This window comes from Tenrec ecaudatus, chromosome 14, assembly GCF_050624435.1.
Source record: "Tenrec ecaudatus isolate mTenEca1 chromosome 14, mTenEca1.hap1, whole genome shotgun sequence".
Classification (NCBI taxonomy): Eukaryota; Metazoa; Chordata; class Mammalia; order Afrosoricida; family Tenrecidae; genus Tenrec; species Tenrec ecaudatus.
In genome coordinates, this window is record NC_134543.1 from 69,433,120 (window position 1) to 69,456,636 (window position 23,517).

The 23,517-nt window shown below is 41.9% G+C and overlaps 1 long non-coding RNA gene across 1 annotated transcript in view; it reads right to left on the reverse strand.

Annotated features, from left to right (window-relative positions):
- Positions 1 to 23,517, reverse strand: part of LOC142426157 (uncharacterized) — a 64,347-nt gene that overhangs the window by 17,614 nt on the left and 23,216 nt on the right. The window contains exon 3 of the long non-coding RNA XR_012779729.1: positions 379 to 483. This is a non-coding gene — a long non-coding RNA (uncharacterized LOC142426157). The remainder of the gene's footprint in view (positions 1 to 378; positions 484 to 23,517) is intronic.

Genomic DNA, 23,517 nt, shown 5'->3' on the forward strand with positions numbered 1-23,517 from the left:
CCACAGACAACTACCTTAGACACTACGCAAAAACCCTTCAATGATTATCTAAGCGGGCGGGTGTTTTTGTGGACACCATGATCTGCTGTTGCAGAATCCAGGCTATCCTATTTATTCCTTATGCTTTTCAGTGCCTGCCATGTCATACTGCATCCAATAGGTACTGCACAGATAATTCATAATAAGCTGGTTTTCCTATTAGCCAACTTTATGATTGGCCATCAATGAGATGCTTACATTCTCTGCAGGGCCTCTGATATTTCTGGGACTTTTCATTCTTCTCAGAATATCTCTAAACGCTTCAGTTTCACAGAAGCTTCCAAAGTCAAGGTTAAATCACTCCACATGTGGAAGGATGAAGAAGAAAAGAGGAGATACCTTTCCTCCGGGCAAGTTAAACACTTAGCGGAAGGCCTGTAATCACAGGAGGGCCCGTCTCATGCTGAAAACAATCTTGAATGAAGAGGTAAGCATATCTACCATCTGAAACCAGAGAGAGAGAGAGAGAGAGATTATATACATCTTAGATGCAATCTTGTCATGCTCATTAAACTACAGAAATTAGTGGAATTCTCTCAAGCTCAATAGACATATGCCCCAATTTTATTTTGATTCAACATCAAGACAGATTTTGAAAGCTTCTCAGGGGCATGGTATTGTGCTGAGGGTTGTACTGAACAATTTAAGCGAGTGTGCATGTTGCTACAATGAAAACCCAAGGCTACAAGGTAATCGGTGAGAATGTACCCTTTTACTGGGCTCAGTCTAGACTAGCACTGCACGTCAGCCCTGTCAGACACTAGCGGCTGGTCCCACTGCCACCCTCACTAAGTCTGCAAATAAGTGACAGGTGATCCCCACAGGCTTTTAACTGGCTATCAGGTCACACACAGTACTCTGCTCGGAAAAAACTCACTTATGTATCTCATCACTGATCAAATTCAAGTACTTCATATTTACAGTTTAAAAGCCCCAAATGGGTGAGTTTATCATAGCCCAGCTTCATGACACTGATGCGCGTGCTTGCACTGAGGGGCTATGAGCTTGGTGCTCTTTGATTTAAGTGCAGGAAGCTTTTATTTTTGAATTTCGACCTACTCATGGCAATACATCAAACAATCAGTCTTAATATCTTTAGGGTTAAGTGCACTCTTGTAATTTAGAATTAAATGATTTTTATTAAGCACTTTTACAGACCATCTACATGCCATACAAGTCCACTGATTAAGGATCATGGTGACTGGTAAAACAGCAGCCCCTGCGAATTAGGGAAGCATTAGTGAAATGCATTTGCTGAATACATCACAGAATGCATTCAGTACTAAGTAACTCAAATGTCACGGGGGCACTGAATGAAAATTTCCCTTGACAAAGCACATATACAGGTCAACACTGTGAGCTATAGTGGGTTCTAATAGTGACATATCCCTGGCTGGGGTTCCTTTCTGCTTATCCCGCCCTAGAGACCCCCGACCCCAACTCCATTCTTACTCTCGGTGCACACACAACTCCACCTTTACATCTAAGGGGTTATTTCTCTGCAAGGCTGCTAGGAAATGGGGTTGGAAGCAGGGGCACAGTCAACCAACTCAGTTGGTCCCCTCTTGTACAACATTTGCAGTAGAGTTGCTTACCAGCAGAGGGCAGCATATCTGTTGCCTTGCACGTGCTCAGAGACACTTGGGGCGGACTCATTCTTTAAAGACTGCCCAGAGCTGGGCAGTGGGCAACGCGAGGAGGCAGATGTTACCAGGACACCATGTGACTGTGTTTGCGGTGGAACCAGAGCCACAGCTCCAAAATATGGCTGCCTGATCAAAAGTGATCCAAGGTTCTCTTACCCATTGTTTCACCTGGGAGTGGTTGCATTGACCTTGGGGAGGGAGCTGTAGGCGGGTTCTTTGGAGAATCAAAGAGGTTCCTGATTCTTTTTTGACTATGTGATTTTTTGAAGGGGGTGGATTCTTTCCCCCCTCGAAAGGTAAATAAAACCTGACCTGTAAAAGGAATTATTTAGTGTGTGACCCAGTGAACTGGGAAGCCTTTCTCTTCTCCATAAGGATGTCTAAGGTCAAAAGGATCTTACTGGTGCTTTCCCAGGTGAAAAACAAAAATAAGAAGGCATCCATTCCCTCAGCTAGTTCGGGTGGGTGTTTTTGGGGAAGCAATCAGACCTCGGTTGGAAAAGGAAAATGTGTTTGTCAGCGTAATGGTGTCCAGGGCTAATGGGAATGGTGGTCTCTACAGAACAGGACCCCAAAGCATGCAAATAGCAACAGTCTGTCCTGCCTAGGTAATTAGTTTAATACAAGCAACGACCGGGCTTAGAAGTGCACCTCCTTATCAGGTAACCCTTCTCTCAAGAGTAGAGGACTAACCTCTCATTAATCTTTCTTCAGAGTACTGACATAGCTCTCTGCGTGCTACCTTACCGACTGACAGGAGAACTTCAACTCATAGCCAGGGGAAACCCAAGCCTTGCTTAGGTATGAGAATTCTAGAAGGAACCGAAGGAAGAATCTTCCTCCTAAAGAGTGAGGTAGAGTTATTCCTGGAGAGAGCAGTGGGGGCACAACCAACAAGGAGACACACCGCGACGTCTGGGGTGGGGGTGGGGAGCACCGGAGGGAGAAGAGAGAAAGCAGGTGGACGAGCACTTCTGGGTTCTGTGGACCCGAGGGTTAGAGAGGCCTGATCCGCTGGTATTCCTCCTTTTGGAAAGCCCTGATCCTCGACTGGTACATGGAAACATCTACATTCAACCTTTATTTCTCCTTACAACCATTTGCCTAAGAATAGGCCCGAGTCCTTCCGAAAGACCTCTGCTTCGCCAGAGTGGAGTCTAGTGCTTGTTTCGTGGAGACTGACTGGCTTGAGGTGGAGTAAAGGATCCTTCTCCGACAGCCTTGAGCAAAGGGGGAGAGGAACACTGACTGCACTCGATGGTTTATTAGAAGCCCTGGACCAGTGACCCAAGATGGTCCCAGACATGAGAGCCATTAAGACCGGTCTTTCTAAATGCCTTGCTGTTCCCTCCTCATAACTTCCTTGGGATTGCTTCAAGCTCTGATACAAAAAAAAAAAAAAAAAGTGGATTTTGTGTCTCTCCTTCCAACTCAAGTATTTCTTCCCCGAGGTCTTGCCTCTCTGATTAGGGCCTTCCTTGTACGTTCCCACTGTGTGCTCGTGTAGACTGTGAGCTTCACAAGGGCAAGGCCGTTTTTGGCCCCCATGGTTCTCACCGTAGTGCATATTATAGTGCCTGCAAAAAAACAACTGATGGTTAAGAAATATGGGTTTTGTGGGGAGGTGCAGGGGTGGTGGTGGGGGGGGGGGTAAAAGGGAGATGACATCAAGGAGTCCATGTAGAAAAGGTATGTTTGGAAACTGACTGTGGAAGCAATTGTACAATTCTGCTTGGTGTGATTGAACTATGGAATGATATGATACATGTGCATTAAACCCAATTAATGATACATTTTAAAAATTAAAAAAAGAAATATATGTTGAATAAATGCATAAGTAGATTTACCATAACACATATAATCCTAAAATTTAGTAAAATTTTGTGTTTCTTAAGTCGGTTGTAACTCACTGTTTTCATTTTAAAAGAAGAGAAATGTAAGGCCCTAGTGGTTACAGAGTCCTCAAGGTAACCTAGCTCAGAAGGGTGTGGTATTTGAAAAGGGCTTTGCATTCATTATTCAAAACCCACCTCCCTCTGGGTTTTGAATGAGGAATAAAGATGGGGCTTTCTACTGTAGTGAACAGTTACAGTGTTGGAAACTCATGGGATCATTTCTGTCCCGTCCTATAGGGCTACTATATGAGTCAGCACCAACTCACTGGCAATGAATGAGTTGAGTGAGTTTGAGTAAAGACTAGAATGTCAACGGCTGAAGATAAGGAGATAAGCAGATGACTATAGGAATCCCATCACTAGAACAAAAAGGGACCCCCACTGGGGTTTCCACTTGTATCTAATTATCCACAAAGTGAAAAACGACTTGCTGTACTTAAAAGCAGTTCTCCCCTTTCCCCTTTTATGCCTGTTTGTGTTGGTTTTCTACTTTTAAAATGTTGCTTCAATGGTCTTACTCCTGGATGTGTATGACTTCTTTACATATTGAGGAAATTAGCCCCTTATATATACTTTATATGTTATATGAAGTTGTTGTTATTTTTTCTGAAATTATATAGATAGATTTCTTTAAACATATTTTATTTCAATAAGTTTCAAAAGTGCACATTTCATCGCTTCCCAGCCTTTTTTGCTAAGATCAAGTGTAGTCAAAGTGCACATTTCAAAATTCCAAAAAGTACAGAGTAGTATCACCAAGTCTTCTATGCACACAGTCCAGCATTACCAACATACCCACATGCATTCCATTTGCCACTACTTCCTTCCCTCTGCCTCGCTGGGTTATTTTGAAGCCAATACATTATTTTCTATCAGTTTTGTCTATAATAATGTTAGCCCTGAAGCAATTTCCATTTTCTGTGTCATCAAGTGTCTTAGTCTTTCATGTGCTGGCTTCTGATGTTTACACCCCCTGCAGCTCTTTGAGAAGATACAGGGTGACAAGACATTTTTGAGGTAGGAAATACTAAACCACAGAGAAGTTGAGGCCCTGGAGACCCAGCAGGTTAAGCATCTGGCTGCTAACTGTCAAGGTGGCTGTTCAACCCCCGCACCCGAACCCCCAGTCACTCCCTATCCCATCCCTGCGCTGTACCACTTCCCTGGGAGGCTTTCACAGCCAGGCTGGGCCAAAGGGCCCTCCGTTTGCCTTGATGTTCATTTATGGCTGCTGCACAGTGAGGGTGCGGTCAGCTCCCCAGCGGCCGCCTTCCTGAGATTTCAAAGGCCATGTGTGAGCTGTCACAGAGGGCCTTGAGAATCTCGTGGAAGCTCCAGACCCTGTCTATGGAAAGCATGCATATGTGCTCATGAAAACACACACACACACACACACACACACACACACACACACACACACACACAATCAGCTCTCTTAAGGGCAGACTCCAGGGACTTGTTTATCTTCATTCTGTCATTTCTGCATCAGGCAAGAAAACAGTCTTTCAGTTATCATGAATCTGGATTCGCTACTTAACAGGTTTTGTTGCTGTTTTTTTTCCTCCTTCAGTTCCCTAGAGAACAGTGCGGTTTGATTATATTTGTATTTGTAGGCAGGTGAAGATGACCTATGTAATCAATACATCTAGAGGCTAAGAGATAAGCTATATTATTCAGGCTCTGCAACAAAGCTTATGCTAATTCAACCTGACATGTAGCATGTTAGGTTAATATGATTTGGATTACATGTATCATTTTTTTTTAGAAATTGATGTTTTTGTTGCTGGTTTCTCCTGACATTTTTGAACTATAATATGGAATGCAATACTTTTCCAACAAAGAAGGTAATTCCCACTCGTGCAGGTAATTAATGGTTATTTGATCATATTACAGCATAGAAATGATGTTTCTGCCACACAATAGGTTTCCTAATTGGTGATCCAAGGATGACCATGTACATTTTCTGCTGACAGAGATTTCCTACTGTGCGTGGCATTCGCTCTTAATACTGTGGTAGCCGCAGATGATGGCCATGGTCGGTAAGAAAACTAATTTGCAGTGCTTCAGCAGTCATTTAGATGTGGGCTGAGTCATCTCGTTAGTTAGTTAATTAAAGGGGCCTTGCTGCCGGTTGTCTACAGTGGAGCACAGGGTTGTAGGTGCGGCGTGGAACTGAGCAAGGCCAAGGGAGGACAAATGAACACGGGCTGATCCCCACGGGCTGTTTACAGCCCTGAAAGCACAAGCAAACACGTCTGCTTTTCTGAAAATCTGAACCATCCAACCACAGGTCAAATAACTGCCTCTTTGCTTCTTCTTTATGAAGACACACACAAAAATACCACCGGTCTATTTACTAGCTTTACAACTCCCCCGAAAGTCTTCAAATCTTCATTTGATTTGTCGTTCAAAACCAAAACATGAAACAAATCTCTCACCTATTGGTTTTTCTAAAAGGAAAAAATGCTAACAAAACTGCTTCCAACTGATTGAAGATGACCGATATCGCCATCTATTTCACTCCTCTTTGTTGCAGTATTTGCATGCCATTTCTAAACTTGGCCTCTCGTGCAGCCCCTGAACAACAATGGGGATTGGCCATCAGAAGGAACGGATCAGGCCGGTGGCCCCACAAAGCTGGGATTCAGAGGGCCCACTTTTCCTCTCTCAGCTTGTGTTATTTCCGAACAATAGGTTTTTGTATTTTATTCTGTCTTCGTGTGAGAAGCGCCCTATCCCTCCGGTGTTCAGCTGTTTCCCTGGGGCCTTGCCAGAAGTGCTCATGTTTGGAAGGCAGGGGGGGGGGAACAACTAGCACATCACATATTCCTCATTCGAATACAATTGCAATTGCTCAGCGAGCACATCTATCTTTCTTTGCCAGGAGGACGAACTATTCCTTTTCTGTCATTTGGAATAACTAATTTAAAAGGTTTTGTATTATAAAGGAAGAAATGGTTTTCTTTTCTTCAAAAAGGTATTGAACATGATTACAATAAGAGTTATCTAATCATTGAATGCAGTCTCAACATTTTCTTAAAGACTTTCCAAACCACAATAGATTTCCTTTTTGCCAATTCAAATATTCAGGGGTCATCCAGTCTGGCCGTCTTCCATCGCGCACCTACAATTCCTTAGTTCAAAATAGTAATTAACTTTTCAACATAAGGCCCGTAGCTCTGCATACAGTACTGCCTATATGAAGGGATGACGTGAGGGAGGTGAAGAATGGTGTTTCTTGGAATAGGTATTGTTTGCCAAGATGTCTCCAAGGGCCCTCCAGAAAGAAGAAAAGGACATTATAGAAGAGTGCGCAGACATTTTCACAAGGTCACCTCATTCCCCCTGGAAAGTGGCCAGCACAATGGCATTATTTACAACAGGATGATCTGGGAACACTTGAGGGAATTACAGACCACTGAGCTCTGCTTCCTTTGGGGGGGCAATGTCTTAGGAAGTATTTTAGGAGATTAAATGGGAAACACTGAGAAAATCACAGCTTGATGAAGGGTGCCCCAGGCAGCCCTGCAATGACCCAGCCATGCTCCAGGAGTTGTTTGCCTTCTCGAAGGACATAAATGCCTAGAAAAAGACACGCAGGCCTCAGAAGCCTCTCCTCAAAATTGCCAGGAGATGTTTGTTAAAGTTTCCCTGGACAAGACCTCACACCCAAAGAAATGGCTCAAAAACTCGGGAGACATGCGAAGGGCGGAAGTTACTTGTGTACTCAATGGTGGTTGAAGTGACGAGGATTCCGAGGAATATGCCCCAGGACCAAGAGGACGTTCCTAACACAACGCAGAAAAGGCGTCCACTGCAGTGCACTCGCCAGGACCACGGCTTTCACGGTTTGGAGAGTGGGCTTTGCTGGGCGGGCGGCGATGGCAACTTGAGCAAATCCCCGGCTTTCAGGAGAATTCAACCCCAGAGTGACGGGACTGGTTCCGAGCTACAAACCAACTAGAAACAACTAGACAAACAAGTAGAAAAAGCATGACAAACATTTCATAATGTGGCTCTTCAACTGGGAGCAGTGGAGAGGAGGCCTTGGTTGGGAAAATTCAGACCAAGCCATCTGAATATTGCTTCTCTTGGTGCAGGGGAAGCAAGATTAGCACGTCAAAGACAATTATTTTAAAAAGTGAGGTGAAAGACGAACTCTGTCAGCACTGAGGAAGCAGTGTTGGGTGCTGCCGAGTGTGTTCTGGCTCACAGCCACCCGATGGCAACAGGAGGCAATGCCCCACCCTGTGCCAGCCTTACAATGTTCCTAAGCTTGAGGCCAACGTCACAGGGTCGATCCAGCTCCTCGAGGGCCTTCCTTCTTTTAAATGTTTTTCTGCCCTTCTACTTGACCAAGTGTGATGCCTTTCTCCAGGGATTGGTCTCTCCTGACAACATGTCCAAAGTCCACGAGATGAAGTCCTTGCCTCTAAGGAGCATTCTGGCTGTACTTCTTCCAAGACAGGTGTATTTGTTCTTTTGGCAGTCGGTGGCGCTTTCAATATTCACCAGCACCATAGCTCAAAGGCATTGATTCTTCTTTGATCTGACTTCCATAGGCATACAAGGTGATTAAAAATAACATGATTTGGGTCAGGAGGGGCCAGGGCATTTGCTGGGCACAAGAAGATCCTAGAGTCATTTGGGAAGTCAATCCCTTCCCCAGTCTGGGAGAGAAGTACACATACAGGGACATGGTACAATTGCACATATATAGAAATGACTGGAAAATGGGTAGGGAATAGAACAAGAATTAGCAAACAACATTTAGGTGTTGGATGTCTAACTCCAAAATACTACGGTCTTCTAGGACCGATGCTGCATGGGAAGTCAGCGTGAAAACTCAGAACATCTTTTCCCGATATAACAGGTGTCCTGGACAAAGTGATCCAGTGATGTGTAACTCCTTTACGAAGATGTGATTGCTGATTTAATGAAAGAGGGGAGGCGTTTGCTCCAGAGCACACAGTGGAGTACTCTCTATGGCTGGTGCGCGGTGCTGAGTATTTTACATGCCTTTCTGGGTGGTACAAATAGTTCATTCGCAACCACTTCCAACTGAAAGGTTGGTAGTTTGAGTTTGTCCAGAGGTGATTCCAAAGACAGACCTGGAAATCCACTTCCCCCCAAATAGCCACTGTCCAATGATTGATGGGCTAGGAGTACCAGGTCCTTACTATTTTAATGCCCTGTTTGTTTTATTATGATATATATTAATCTGGTAGGCATGGTTCTGGCACTGTCAATGAATATTACTGAACGTTTTGCCTTTTCCCTAAGTCACTAAGAGTTTAATCCACACAAGTCAATAATGCATGTGTTGTGGTTATAGAATTCTCCTTTTATACCTGTATGTTCCTGCCTGCTAAACAGGAATAGAACTAATTCTCAGTGGCTACTCTGTAAAAATGATTAAAGGGCAACCCCACTTTGTGGATAGTTCACCAGAAGTAATAACATATATACTTGAGCGTAAGCCGACCCAAACTTTTCAAAGAAAAATTTTGAAAATTTTGGGTTGGCTTATTCTGGAGTATATATGGTAGTTACTTCTCAAGGATTTTTGTACATTTGCTTTAACCTATATTAACTCATTTTTATGTTGCCAAACTTTATCATCAGGATGATGAAGTACAAGCTTGATAGCAGAAAGAATACCCTTTGACACCCCTACAAAATTGTATCATAGGGATGAATTCATACTGTGTACCTGGTTACATAGGTACTGGCTGCTAGGTCAGCTGAGCTCTGTTCTTGTGCGTAAAGTATAGAATATGTCATCAACGTGGTTTCTTCAACAAAACATCTCTGTCATATGTCGTGAGTTTTCTGGTCCCATTGTCACTACCTTAGTCTTGCCGTCATCACTTGACCATGAGAGTAATCCTACACATTTCTCCTGACTCCTCTCCTGGTGTCTAACCCTTCCCTCTGCCGCTCTGATACATGAACCACCACCAGATTAATTTCCCTACAGCAATGCTCTGTGCACTCACTTTACTTAAAAGTGCTTCAGGAGTGCTTTCTTGTTTCCTAGAGAACCAGGGCCTGTCAATATGGACTCTGCACAACCTGCCCCCACTTCTGGGTTGCTCTTTCAAGAGAGTTATTTCTGAACTCCTGCAGCTCTGGAGAAGATTCAGGAGCAGGAAGCTGAAAGACATCCATTGCATGCTTGAGGTGGGACACTGTCAGCCTGATCTGAGCATGCACCATCGGTCCATGCCAGCGTTGGCAATAGTCAGTGACAGGCCAAAGGGATACAGTGCAGGGCACCAGAACTTTCTGTTTTGCCAACTGAATTCAACCAGAAGAAAATTTAAATCCCCTGGCCATCTGGCCAAAGGTGATAGGATCATAACTGTTTGCCGACATCCTAAGTAGTTCTCTTAGGGTGCTAATATTTGACTTTCCCACTTAAAAATGTGACAATATATATCCAGGATAGCTAAGTCCCAAAGTCAAGTTTGGATAAGTCAAGTTTATTAAATTTTATGGTAAATGACTGATCAGACTACTAGGAGATGATGGACAAATTATTAATTTGAGACATAGGATAAAAAGGTTTATGAATAAAATAATTCAATTAACATGGATTATCCATCCCGCCCCCCTGTTCCCCACTGTAAATGCAGTCTAAGTTCTAGTAGCGTGGTAAGTAATAACGAAGATCAGTTGTAGGGCCAGACAGACTGGGATTTCCTTTTAACAGCATGATTTTGAACATATTTATCAGCCAGTTATTGCTGGAAACAATACTGTGTAACAAATACTCTCAAATCCCAATAGTTCACAATGGTAAGTGCTTATTTTCCATTCACAAAGTCTGCGAGAAGGTTGAGTGTCTGATGGGCTCCGCTAGGACTCGTGTGGCTTGGCTCCAGGCTTCAAAATTGAGGTTACAGATACTCTCTGTTTCTCTTCATTCTCTTTGGAACGATAGCTATGTGGGCAGTACCTCCATGGTGAATGGCACAAGCACAGAGAGAAACAAATTCACACATGGACATGTATTCCTTATTATCCATTAACATATCTCTAGTCAAAGTTCGTCAAATGACCAATCCCAGCATCAATTTGGTGAGGAAATAGCCTCTTCATCCTCTTGTGGGAGGTCCTGAAAAGTCACATGGCCGAGGAAGGGAATGAAGCATCGGGAAGGACAACCCACTATGCCTCATCTGCATGGCAGGTGTTGCTCAGGGACACGCCTTTTAGCAAGGCTTTCCCTCACTCACCTTATTTGACCTTGAATTTCTGTCTGGCACTCATTCTCCTTTTGCTTTGTCTTTTTCGCAACGTTCATCTACATGTATAAAGCTGTATATTTACTTCTTTGGCTTCTGTCTTTCTTATCCCAATAGGATATAAATTTCATTTCTTAGGAACTTTTGAAAAGTCTCTTTTGTTCACTGCTAAATCCTCAATTCCTTAAAATGCGCTGCACATCCACCCTCCGAAAAGTTGCCACTGAGTTGATTCCCACTCTGGAGAGCTCGTGTGTGCACAGTGAGGCTGCTACACTAGGGTTTCATAAACAGATCCCCAGAACTTTCTTCCGAGATGTCGTGGGGTGGGTCCCACAGGCAGACTCTTGGTTAATACCGAGCACCTAACTACACCACCCAGGGTCTCCTTCCCTGCACAGAGTAAGCCAAACCAAGCCGAATGCTATCAAATTGGTCCCAATTCAGTGACTCTTTAACCCATAGCAGAACTGCCCTAGAGATTTTCTTGGGCTGTAATCTTTATGGAAGCAGACTGCCACTGTGGAGCAGCGAGTGGGTTTTGGCCATCAAGCGCTTAACCACGGTGCCACCAGGACTCCTAGTCGCTACCTCTCTCTCTATCTATACATACATACATACAGACATGCATACACATGTATAGATTCCTGACATCATATATATGTATATATAAACACATGCTGACCTGTAATCATTATTAATAATACAGTAAAATATTCAAAACTAATAATAGTGTTCCCTATTCTTCAGACCTGGCATCTGAAGGTGAAGTACACCAGGCCAGGCTAAGAGGCAGAATTTGATAAGGCCACTTATCCAGTCTCCTCACCTCCAATTACTGGTTCCTTTTCCAGAGCACTAATTCCAGTAAACATGTGCAAATACATGTGTTGGTACTAGTTAGGGTTATGGGAACTCCAAAATAATAATGAAATTTGAAAAGTCAAACACCTTCAAATATCAAGTTAATTTTTAAAGGAGAAATGTTCCTATTTCAGGTAGGAGGTGGGGAGAATTATTTTTTGAAGAAGAAAGATTGATTGGTGTTTTTCAAATAAGCAGTGGCCTATTTGCCCTGCTGATGGGTACCCAGCAACATGCCCTGAATTCAATGAGGAACAGTAGCTATGAAATGTAAAATGAGAGCACACTCTGGGTTGCTAGGGTTTATGTAAATGTCACGGTGTGCTACATCATCCAGTCTCAGAGAGAAGGATAAAATAAAATCCATAGTAATATCCTGAAAAAACCTTTAGCGCTAAATAGAAATATAAACTTTACAAGACGTATTGGAATAGACACGGACACATGGTAAAACTAGACTTGCTAGTTATAAGATTGTACCATGAACTGAATAATAAGTATTATTAATGGACATATATAGAAGGCAGAATTGTGGGAGATTTCTATGATTTTCTATCTTTTTCAGATATTCAAAATGAATGTATCCTTTTTGGAATCAGAAAAAAGTAGTTAAACATTAGAAAACATTAAATAGGCTTAAGTTCGTAAAGAGACACTTTAATCCTTAAACATGTAGAATCATGGTTGTTTCTGCATATGCCAAATACTGGAACAATTTATAGGTTCATTTTGTATTGGCATAATTATAAACATAATTAGGAGGCCTTGTGCTCCTTAACATTTTTATATGACAAATTTATTATTATTAGAAAAAAGATTGAAGTTGTGAAGGATTTCATTTTGCTTGGTCCACAATCGATACTTTTGGAAGCAGCGGTAAATAATGGTATGTTGCAGTAGGCAAACCTGCTGCACAAACCCTTTTTAAAATGTGAAGAATGTCACTTTGAGGACTAAGGTGCCCTTGAACCCAAGCCATATTTTCAATTGCTTCATATCCATGTGAAAGCTAGACAATGAATAAGGAAGGCCAAGAAGAATCGATACATTTGCATTATGGTGTTGGCAAAGAATATTGAAAGGACCACGAACCTGCAGAAGAACAAATAAACCTGTCTGGGAAGGGGTACAACCAGTATGCCCCTTAAAAACAAGGGTGGCAAGACTTGGTCTCACATACCTCAGATGTTATCAGGAGAGAACAGTTCCAGGGAAAGAAGAAGATCAGTGACAAAGAGGAAGACTCTCGGCGAGCTGAACTGACACAGTGGATCTAACAATGGGCTCCAACATCACCCCAGTGGCCAGGCTGGTGCAGTGCCGGGCAGTGGCTCCGCCTATTGTCCACAGGGGCTCTGTGCGTCACAGCTCCCTGGACAGCAGCTAACAGCAACAACATAATTTCCTTTATGTCTCTTCTCTGTGACCAGAAGAGGTAGGAACATAGAGGTCAAGGGCCTGGGTTCTGGACCCACAGAGCTCAACTTCAAACCCTAGCTCCATCTCTTATTAGCTCTGAAACAGTAGACGATCTCCTCCTAGCCTGTGGCTCAGTCTCTTTATCTACAAAATAGTGACAGAAATACTTCTGTTTTGTAAGGTGTGATAAGGATTAAAGGAGTTGATCTGTGAAGCATTTAAAACATTGAACAGAAAAGGCTTGGGATCCTTGTGGTGTAGTAGACACAGTAGACAATATGTACCAAAAGATGTCTAAGTCATGGTGAAAACCAATTGAGATTGGATGGCTAAAATGGAAGCAGGCCAAGTTTAATGGTCTTTTCAATCTTTAAATAAATTCACCATATTAAAGTCAGTATTAATTAATCCATTTATATTATTTGGGTTTGGGAATATGGCTTTTTGGGTAAGTTTTTACTATTTTTATTTTAATTTTCTTTTTGTATTAATCATTTTACTGGGGGCTCTTACAGATAGTACAAGAATCCATAAGTCAATTATATCAAGTGAACTTGTACAGACACTGCCATCATCATTTTCAAAATATTTTCTTTCTACTTGAGTCCTTTGATATCTGCTCATCTTTATTCCCTTCATCCCCACCCTGCCACTGTTATGAACCCTTAATAAATTATCTATCATTTTATTATGTTTTCATATCTTACACCATCCAATGTATGCCTTCACCTACAGTTCTGATATTCTAGTACATATAAAAGTTTTTAACATACAGAATCCAGAATAGATAAACACCTCAGAAACAGTAATGCGAGCAATGAGTCCATAAGGGTATGGGAAGAGAGGGGGGAAGGGGAAGCAGGGGGACAAATAAATTTAACTTAATTTTTCTGTGAACTTTTTGAATCCTGTGTGTGTATGTGTGTACAGTAACCATCTTTGTGTTAATTCTCATTAATGGTGACCCCATGTGCGTCAGAGTAAAACTCTGCTCCACACAGTGTGCAAAGGCTGATTTTTCAGAAGTAGGTCACTGAACCTTTATTCTGAGGCACCTCTGGGTAGACTTGAAACTGACTTTTTCATTAGCCATGGAGTGAGTTAACCCTTGTTCTACATAGGGAAAAAAATACATACCACACCTTTTAAGAGATATAACATTTACATACATACCAGGACTCCTTCCATATAGAAGTCTGAATTATGGCCCTTACCATAAATAATCAGGTTGTGTGCCACCAAACCAAAACCTCCTCTGACATCTAGTTGACTGTGATGCCTAGCAACCCTATAGGGCAGAGTAAAATTCCTCCCAGAGGTTCCTGTGCTGTAAAGCCTCATCTTTCTTTCAAGGTGTGGTTGATGGGGCTGAACCTGTGACCTTATGACTAGCAGCTCAATATCCACCACCAGGGTTCCTGTATTGGCAGGGACTGCCTATATGGAGGTTCAGTGTATAGAGGCTGTTCACACTGAAAATCTAATATCTACTAAACTGCTTGCTTATTAATCATACAATAGCTGATCAAATTTCTGACACTGCAATATCTTATTTAATTGATACTCTAATACTTTAAACTTAAAATCTTGGCTTTTGTTTTTTTAAAAAAAACCTTACCCCTAGAGGGAAAATAACAAAGAATACTACAATAAAGGTAGTTTGCTTTTTTAGCAAAAGTATCTTAAAAACTATAACTTGAATCAAAATTATAAATGTTCTTTGATTCAGGATTTTCACTACCAGGAATAAGCAAATAACCATAGATTTAGGAAAAACTTAACCATAAGGGTTTTTATTACCATGTAGCTTTTAATAAAAAGGGTGGCTGCCTGTGTGAACCCACAAACTGCTTCATGGAAACCAGAGGAGGCAGTCTGCCGCCATACAGATTGGTAGCCTTCAACACCACATAGGCAGTTCTACTAGGCAATCTCAGATCTACTGTGAGTTACTCAAATATCTACCTATAATACGTTTGGGTCCCATACTTTGGACTTCATTCAAATCCATGGGCATAGATGATTTACACAAAAATTAACCTAAACCTTCAGAAGAGGTTCTAAGAGGTACTTTTGTGAATAGATGGTCAGCATCCTGAGGACAGGCTCTGACGCACTGTGGGGCTTTGCACAGTGCTCTCCTCCAAGGGTTCACACATATATTGATCTAATTAACATGGAAAGAAGATTAAACTCCTGGAAGTGGGGCCCAATTTTCATCAACATCCCCACAAAGCTTGCTAGGTGACATTCAAGAACTGTCAAAAGGAGAACTCAAAGCTGCCTCAAATCAGAACCAAACTCCCTGCCTCTGAGTTGGTTCTGACTCATGGCAGCCCTACAGGGCAGGCTAGAATGGCCCCGGTGGGTTTCTGAGACTGTAACTTTTAACATGAATAGGAAGCCTCATCTCTCTCCCATGGAGCGACTGGTGGATTCAAACTGTTGACTTTGAGGTTAGCAGTCCAACATAACCACGATGCCACCAGGGGTCAAAATTATAGGGGGATACTGGCTTTGTTCTGCCAGTTTAGAATTTCATAAAGAAATGGGACTCATGCCAGAATGGAAGGCAGATGGAGTTTGCATTAACCATGTCTGAGCTGGTAGTTCCCATTTAGACTTTTAACAGGCCCTCCTTCTCAAGCTTCTCCTCTGGCATGCAATGGGACTGCCATGGGTGGGACAGAGTGGAAATCACCCATGGACCAATATAGCTGCGCAGAATAATTGCCATCCTTTTATTTTAAAGTGCCGTCCTTTGTGCCTAGGCCATCGTCCACCTGCATTCCAACGACAGACATGTTTTCCAAATGAAACTGGCTTCTTATCTGTGGGGTATGCACAGGGGTTCCGGTCCTCAGGCACTCTTTGACTCTCCTGGTCACTTCCACCATTCGACTCACCCACACAAGTTCGAGCAATGCCCCGTGAACACAACAGGTCCTTATCCAAGTCCAGTGCATTTTGTTCACCTAGTTTACTGCCTTACCATCTGCCCTTCACTTCTGGAGGACTTTCTATAAAGCAGGAGCCAAAGTAAATGCGGATACCCTGCTGCTATCTATTGAACGCTCATTAAGTGAGTTGGTGCGGTGCTCGGGCGCCTTCTGAAAACCAGCCGATCATCTAAGAGTATTTACATAAGACTCTGCATTCTATTCCAACCTCTGCAACACCAGTATTAACTGCTGACATCTGCCAAGTCTGATGGGTAAGCGCTTTACAGTATCAATTCATCCTGAGCAAAAAAAAAGCATTTCTGAGTGCTGCAGTGCTCTTGTTAATGGCAGAAAGAAGTATCAGGGCTCATATGACACCTAGAAGGAATTAGTACCCACATTCAAAGGAAAGCCTTTGTTATTTCCCAGAGTATTATGTGGACTTTATTGAGATGACTGCATCTGACACCTGCTGTAATATAAAATGCAGCTATAATTAGCCAACTGATGCTCACTGCAGTTTAGGTCGAATCCCTTCTGTGGGAATTATGCTTTAAAATATTCAGAACTCCAAGTGGCTCTCATTACATTTAATTTTAACTTAGAATTAGGTGGTCTAGAAAAAAATTTAGGATTGTAATAGCCCCCCGCTGAATGCCACACAGCAACGTGGAAGCCCATGGGTTTCCCCCCTCCTCTAAATTAAAAAAAAAGAGAGGGAGAGAGAGAACAGGAGACTACACTACAGCCTTCCATTGAAGTCTGGCTTTGCTTAATTGTACTTTTTGCACTCATCAGTCTCTCCTCTTCAGAGCAAGCTACAAAAATTGCCTGAATAGCTAAAGAAAAGTTTCCCACAGTCACTGGCCACAGAAAAACACTATTGTCCTTCCTCACAGTTTGATGGACAACATTTCTATAAATGGGTAGCCAGGCTGTCAATGGTGCCCTTGCTGAAAAGGCAAAAGAAGAGAACAGATTCTGCCAATATCTGACAAAGCCCGTTAACACATAATCAGGCATTCACTAGTCAGGCAGCTGCCCGGGGACCTTCAGCACACAGGTGCCGTCAAGCCATTTCCTATCCAAGATAAAGGAAGCAAGCAGGAGATACCTGGGAAAGGAGCAGTCTATTATGGCTTGCCACATGTCCATCTTCTGAGCTGTGTGTATAAAAGTGAAACGAAGGAAAAGGAAATTGTATTTTCAACTGAGAAATTATTAAACAGCAAAGCACTTTAAAAACCTATCATTTCAGCTGTGTTCCCCTCCCCCCACCCCTTTCATTTTCTCTTCATTTATTTATTTTGGGAGTGGACTTTTGTTTGTTTGTTTGTTTGTTTTTATGGCACAGCAACCTTTCTCTCTCTTCCAAAAGTCCATTTTCCCCAAGGGCTTGCCAAATGCAGTCGTCCAAAGCCCCTTCACACACTAAGACTGAAACAAACCTTTACCTGGTCAGAATAAGGCATTTTAAGTGACTTTACACACACACACACACACACACACACACACACACACACACACACACCACACACACATATCACCACCACGACCACCAGCACCATTCCCAGATCTAGGATCAATCACGCCAAAGTATTGGTGGGATGGTTGGTTCTCCAATAAGCTCAAATTCTGGTCCACCTGTGAGAGTCACAAAAACAAATACTTCTGGGGAGTGAATACCATGGTTCTCTCTTTTCCCCTAATTGCTGAGATGGAGAACATGATCTCCACACTGTGCTGATCCACCCTGCCAGAGGAAGCCTCAGCCTTCAGTACTCTATTAAACGACTGACCGCATCAGTGTCTGTGATAGACGTGCTAAGAAGGTAAACTGTTAACACAAAGTTTGAAGGTTCGAATCCCTCCAGAGGAGCCTCAGAAGAAAAGTAGGATTTTTTCCCCTACTTTTAGGAAAAAATGGCCACTGCAAACCCTACAAAGAACAGTTCAGCTTTTATGCACATAGGATCATCATGCGTCAGAATTGACTTGGTGGTGATTAGTAACTTGATGTGTCTACGTACAGGCAACCCCTGCATTACAAATGAATGCCTCTTCTAAATTTGTCTTTCAGTTGAACTTGTAATCAACTGAAATCAATGTATATCACAACAGTTGAATACCATTCATATCTGTCAAATGTTTATCTTAGTATATAGTATAATATACCTAAAAATTAAAGAAACACTTTCAGATACACATAAACATCCAGTTTTTAGTACACAAGGATTTATGTGGGTTGGTTTGTAACTATAGATTGTACTTCAGTCAGACATTTGTAATCCAAGGACTGCCTTGCCTGTATATAAATATATATTTGCACATCTATAAGCCATTAAAATATGCTGTGATAGTTATATAATCGTTGTCAATTTGAGGATTCAGAGTGAAGGGGTGGACTCTAGTCAGTCAATTGGGCCATAGCCAATGAAGCTCTTTTGTGGGCATGGCCTCCTCCTGAGGATTCTGGGAACTTCTGAATTTCCTCCCTGGAGGCAGGAGACCGATTCTCTCTCTCTGGGCTCACTTCCTGGGAGATGCTCTACTGACAAGACACATGTACTATGTTGATAGACCCTGTACCCTGGAAACTGAAGAAGCCACATGGAGACCCTTGCCAGTGCTGAGATGCTTACAACTAGATCCAAAGACTTTCTACCCACTGGCCTGTGATCATCCTGCATTCAGCGTCACTGCATGTGTTTTGTGAGTCTGAAAAGGACTTTATAGATTGGTATCTGACATATGGGCTAATATTGGTATCTGACATATGGGCTTGGATTGGATTGGGATGCTTTCTTAATGTGCAATTACCCTTTATATAGAACTGTCTTATACACATATGAGCTCCTATGGATTTGTTTCTCTACCATACCCAAACTAACATATATGCATATTTGTTTATGCATGTTCTAAGAAAGATTTCAAATTTAATGTGATGATTACTATCAAAGGTTGGGGTCTCTAGATGATGTAAATGGTTATGTGCTCAACCACTAGCCAAAAGGCTGGCAGTTGAAACCCACTCAAAGGGTTGGAAGGCAGGGTGACAATCTACAGCTGAAGGGTCACGTGCTGGAAAGTCTTGGGGAGCAGTTCTGCTTGACAGCACATGGGTTTCCATGAATTGGAATCCGCTGGATGGCAACCAACTACTACGACTACAACACTATCTTCAGATATTTCGATATAAACTTCTATTTGATTTCTTCATTTTCATATTATTTGTTGCCATTTGTCAGATTTCCCACATCCTAAGTATGGAGTTGATATAAGAAAAGAACAAGAAAAACATTTCTGGGAAGTGATTAAATCCTTGGGAATCTTAAATTGGCTAAGTTATCATCCTTAAGATACATTTTGAAGATCAACACATAAGTAACTAACTATATGTTTTAAGCTAAAAGGCAAGATGTTATAAAACTACCAGGGAAGAGCGAAATCAACACAATGATCCTAATCAAGTGCTGAGCGAACGAATTACTTTTTCACCTTAATGAGTGCTGTTTACTGTATATCGCTTTCTCATCCGTAAAAACCAAGTGCACTGTTCACCATAGTTTTGAGTAGTTACTGTTGAAAATTTCTTCCCTTGGCATGAGAAGTAAGAGCACTTACTAATGGGACACAGCCAATGAAGGACAATGGAACACAGAAATCTCAAACATATTCTCTGACTTGAACTTTATTTTCTCCTTTTAGTTCATTTCTATAATCAAATAAAAATAAAACTATGAGATTGACTTTACTTAATAGTAAATTACAATTTAGTAATATTTTTAATCTTTCAAAATATACTTAAAAGCTTTAAAATTAAGTGAAATAGTATTAGTGATTACCTAAGTAGAAACAGTGTGATTATTGCTACTATCATATAAATTATATATTATATGATATATATAATATTATAATGTAATGCCTATTTTTTGCCAGTTCCTTAACCAATTAATGCTCACAACAATCCTTAGAGAGATACAATTATTAACTCCACTGACAGGTGAGGAACTGAGCATCTGGAAAAGGGGTTCTCAACCTTTGGGGGTTGAATGACCCTTTCACAAGAGTCACCTAAGACCACCAGAAAACACATATTTCCAGAGGAAAGAATGAGGAGGCAAAGGGTATTTATAGAGATCTACACACAGGCATGTATATATGTAAATATATTTATATATGACAATGGGGAAATAGATCTATGTACATATATTTATAGGTTTAGTATTAAGGAAGGAGATGGATTTTGGGCCTCGGCTCAAGTATTTCCCCAACACAAGAATACTTTGTTCTAATAATCTGGCACTCTAAGATCCTCTCTTTCCCAACAGGATTGCTGAAGACAAAGTAGGTACATAAGCAAATGTGGTGACAAAAGGTGATGGCACCCGGTTATCAAAAGGTATAGCATATGGGGTCTTAAAGGATGAGAAACAACAAAGCCCACATGGAAGAAGCACACCAGCCTGTGTGATCATGAGGTGTTGATGGGATCAGGTATCAGGCATCAAAAACCCAGAGCAAACAATCATAATGTGAATGAGAGGGGGTGTGCAGAGTGGAGGCCCAAAGCCAATCTGTAAGCAATTGGACATCCCCGTACAGAAGGGTCGTTGGGAGAAGACGGGCCAGTCAGGGTACAGTGTAGCACCAGTGAAACATACAGCTTTCCTCTGATTCTTTAATGCTTCTCTCCACCCGCCCGCCCACTATCATGACCCTAATTCTACCTTACAAATCTGACTAGACCAGAGAATGTACATGGGTACAGATAAAAGTTGGAAACACAGGGAATATAGGACAGATAAACTCCTTGGGACCAATATTGAAAGTGGCCATATCAGGAGGGCACAGGGAAGGTAGGGGGAGAAAGGGGAACTGATCACAATGACCTACCTATAACCCCCTACCAGAGGGATGGACAACAGACAAGGATGTGGGGGGAGACATCAGACAGAGAAAGATATGAAAATAATAATAATAATTTGTAAATTATCAAGGGTTCATGAGGGAGGGAGGAGAAGGAAGGGGGGGAATTAGGAGCTGATACCAAGGGCTTAAGCAGAAAGAAAATGCTTTGAAAACAATGATGGCATCATATTTACACATGTGCTTGAGACAATGTATGTATGTATGTATTGTGTTAAGAGTTATACAAGCCCCCAATAAAATGATTTAAGAAAAAAGAAAACACGTATTTCCTATGGTCTTAGGAAGTGAGACGCCACTCCAGGCAGGTCCACCCACATGCAGATACACCCACATACAAGTACCTGGCATGATGACATCATTGTGCCAACCCCATCACATACACCCCATACAAATACAGGTGCATGTGACAGGGTTAGCGCCGTAAGGTACTTATGCAGACCAGTCACACATGTGTAGGGAGCAGCTACCATGTAGAGGGCAGCTACTGTGTAGAAAGCAGCTACTCTGTTAAAAGCAGCTACTGTGTTAAAAGCAGCCACTGTGTTGAAAGCAGCAGTATTGGAGGTAAAATGACACTTCATGAATTATAATTACTGGGTAAATGTAAAATTATCAACTACTGATATATATATATATATAATCTCATGGGAACTTAATCTGGATGCTTATTTTTATATTCCGCTGTGGTTGATGTGAATACTGCCTCCTTGTGATAGTAACAGGTATGTTTAAAAAAAACAAACAACAACACCGAGAATGGTAAATCCTAGGAAATTTTAATGAATGGTATTGACTGAACTATGCCATGTATCATCTTTTGTATTATTAAAGCTATTGTTATATATTATTTTCATTAGCAAACCATCCCATGACAATGGCTCATGTTGAGAATGTTAAGAAAAGAAAACATAGTTAGCATTTTTTAAAACATTTTATTAGGGGCTCATACAACTCTTACCACAATCCATACATATACATACATCAATTGTATAAAGCACATCTGTACATTCTTTGCCCTAATCATTTTCAAAGCATTTGCTCTCCACTTAAACCCTTTGCATCAGGTCCTCTTCCCCCCCCCTCCCTCCCTGCTCTCCCCTCCCTCATGAGCCCTTGATAATTTATAGATTGTTATTTTGTCATATCTTGCCTTATCCGCAGTCTCCCTTCCCCCCCTTCTCTTCCCATCGTTTCCCAGGGAGGAGGTCACATGTAGATCCTTGTAATTGGTTCCCTCTTTCCAACCCACTCACCCTCCCCTCTCCCAGTATCACCCCTCACACCCGTGGTCCTGAAGGGATCATCCACCCTGGATTCCCTGTGCCTCCAGCTCCCATATGCACCAGTGTACAACCTCTGCCCTATCCAGTCCTGCAAGGTAGAATTTGGATCATAGTAGTTGGGGGGAGGAAGCATCCAGGATCTGGGGGAAAGCTGTGTTCTTCATCGGTACTTCATCGTACCCTGACTGACCCATCTCCTCTCCTAAACCCCTCTATGAGGTGATCTCCAGTGGCCGACAAATGGGCCTTGGGCCTCCACTCTGCACTTCCCCCTTCATTCACTATGGAATATATACACACACACACACACACACACACACACACACATATATATATATATATATATATATATATATATATATATATATATATATTTGCATGATGCTTTATACCTGGTCCCTTTGGCACCTCATGATCGCACAGGCTGGTGTGCTTCTTCCATGTGGGCTTTATTGCTTCTGAGCTAGATGGCTGCTTGTTCACCTTCAAGCCTTTAAGACCCCAGACACTTATCTCTTTCGATAGCTGGGCACCATCAGCTTTCTTCACCACATTTGCTTATGCACCCATTTGTCCTCAGCAATCGTATCATGGAGGTGTGCAGGCGATAATATGATTTTTTGTTCTTATACAGTATGGTTTTATCTCCATCATTACAGCAGGAATTAAGAAACCACAATGTGTTATTTGTTGTGAAGTTCTATCAGCTGAATCTATGAAGCCAAACAAACTACAAAACCATTTTGATAGCAAACATCCAAGCTTTGCTGGCAAGGATGCCAACTATTTTAGAAGCAAAGCTGATGGACTCAAAAAAGCCAGACTTGACACTGGTGGCAAGTACCACAAACAAAACGTAGCAGCCATTGAAGCTTCATATTTGGTAGCACTCAGAATCACCAGATCTATGAAACTTTACAACATTGCTGAGGATTTATTGTTGCCAGAGGCCAAAGACATTGTTTGAATTATGATCGGAGATGAATTTGGTATAAAATTGAGTGCAATTTCCTTATCTGATGACACTGTGTGCATAAGAATAGATGACATGTTTGCTGATATTCTTGATCAGGTAATCTGGGAAACTGAATCTTCTCCACTCCCAGTATTTAGCATCCAGCTTGTTGAATCTACAGACATTGCAAAGTGTTCACAGTTACTGGTTTATGTGAGGCATATTAATGATGATAACTTTAAAGATGAGGTTGTTTTTTTTGCAAACCTCTTGAAATGACAACTACTGTACG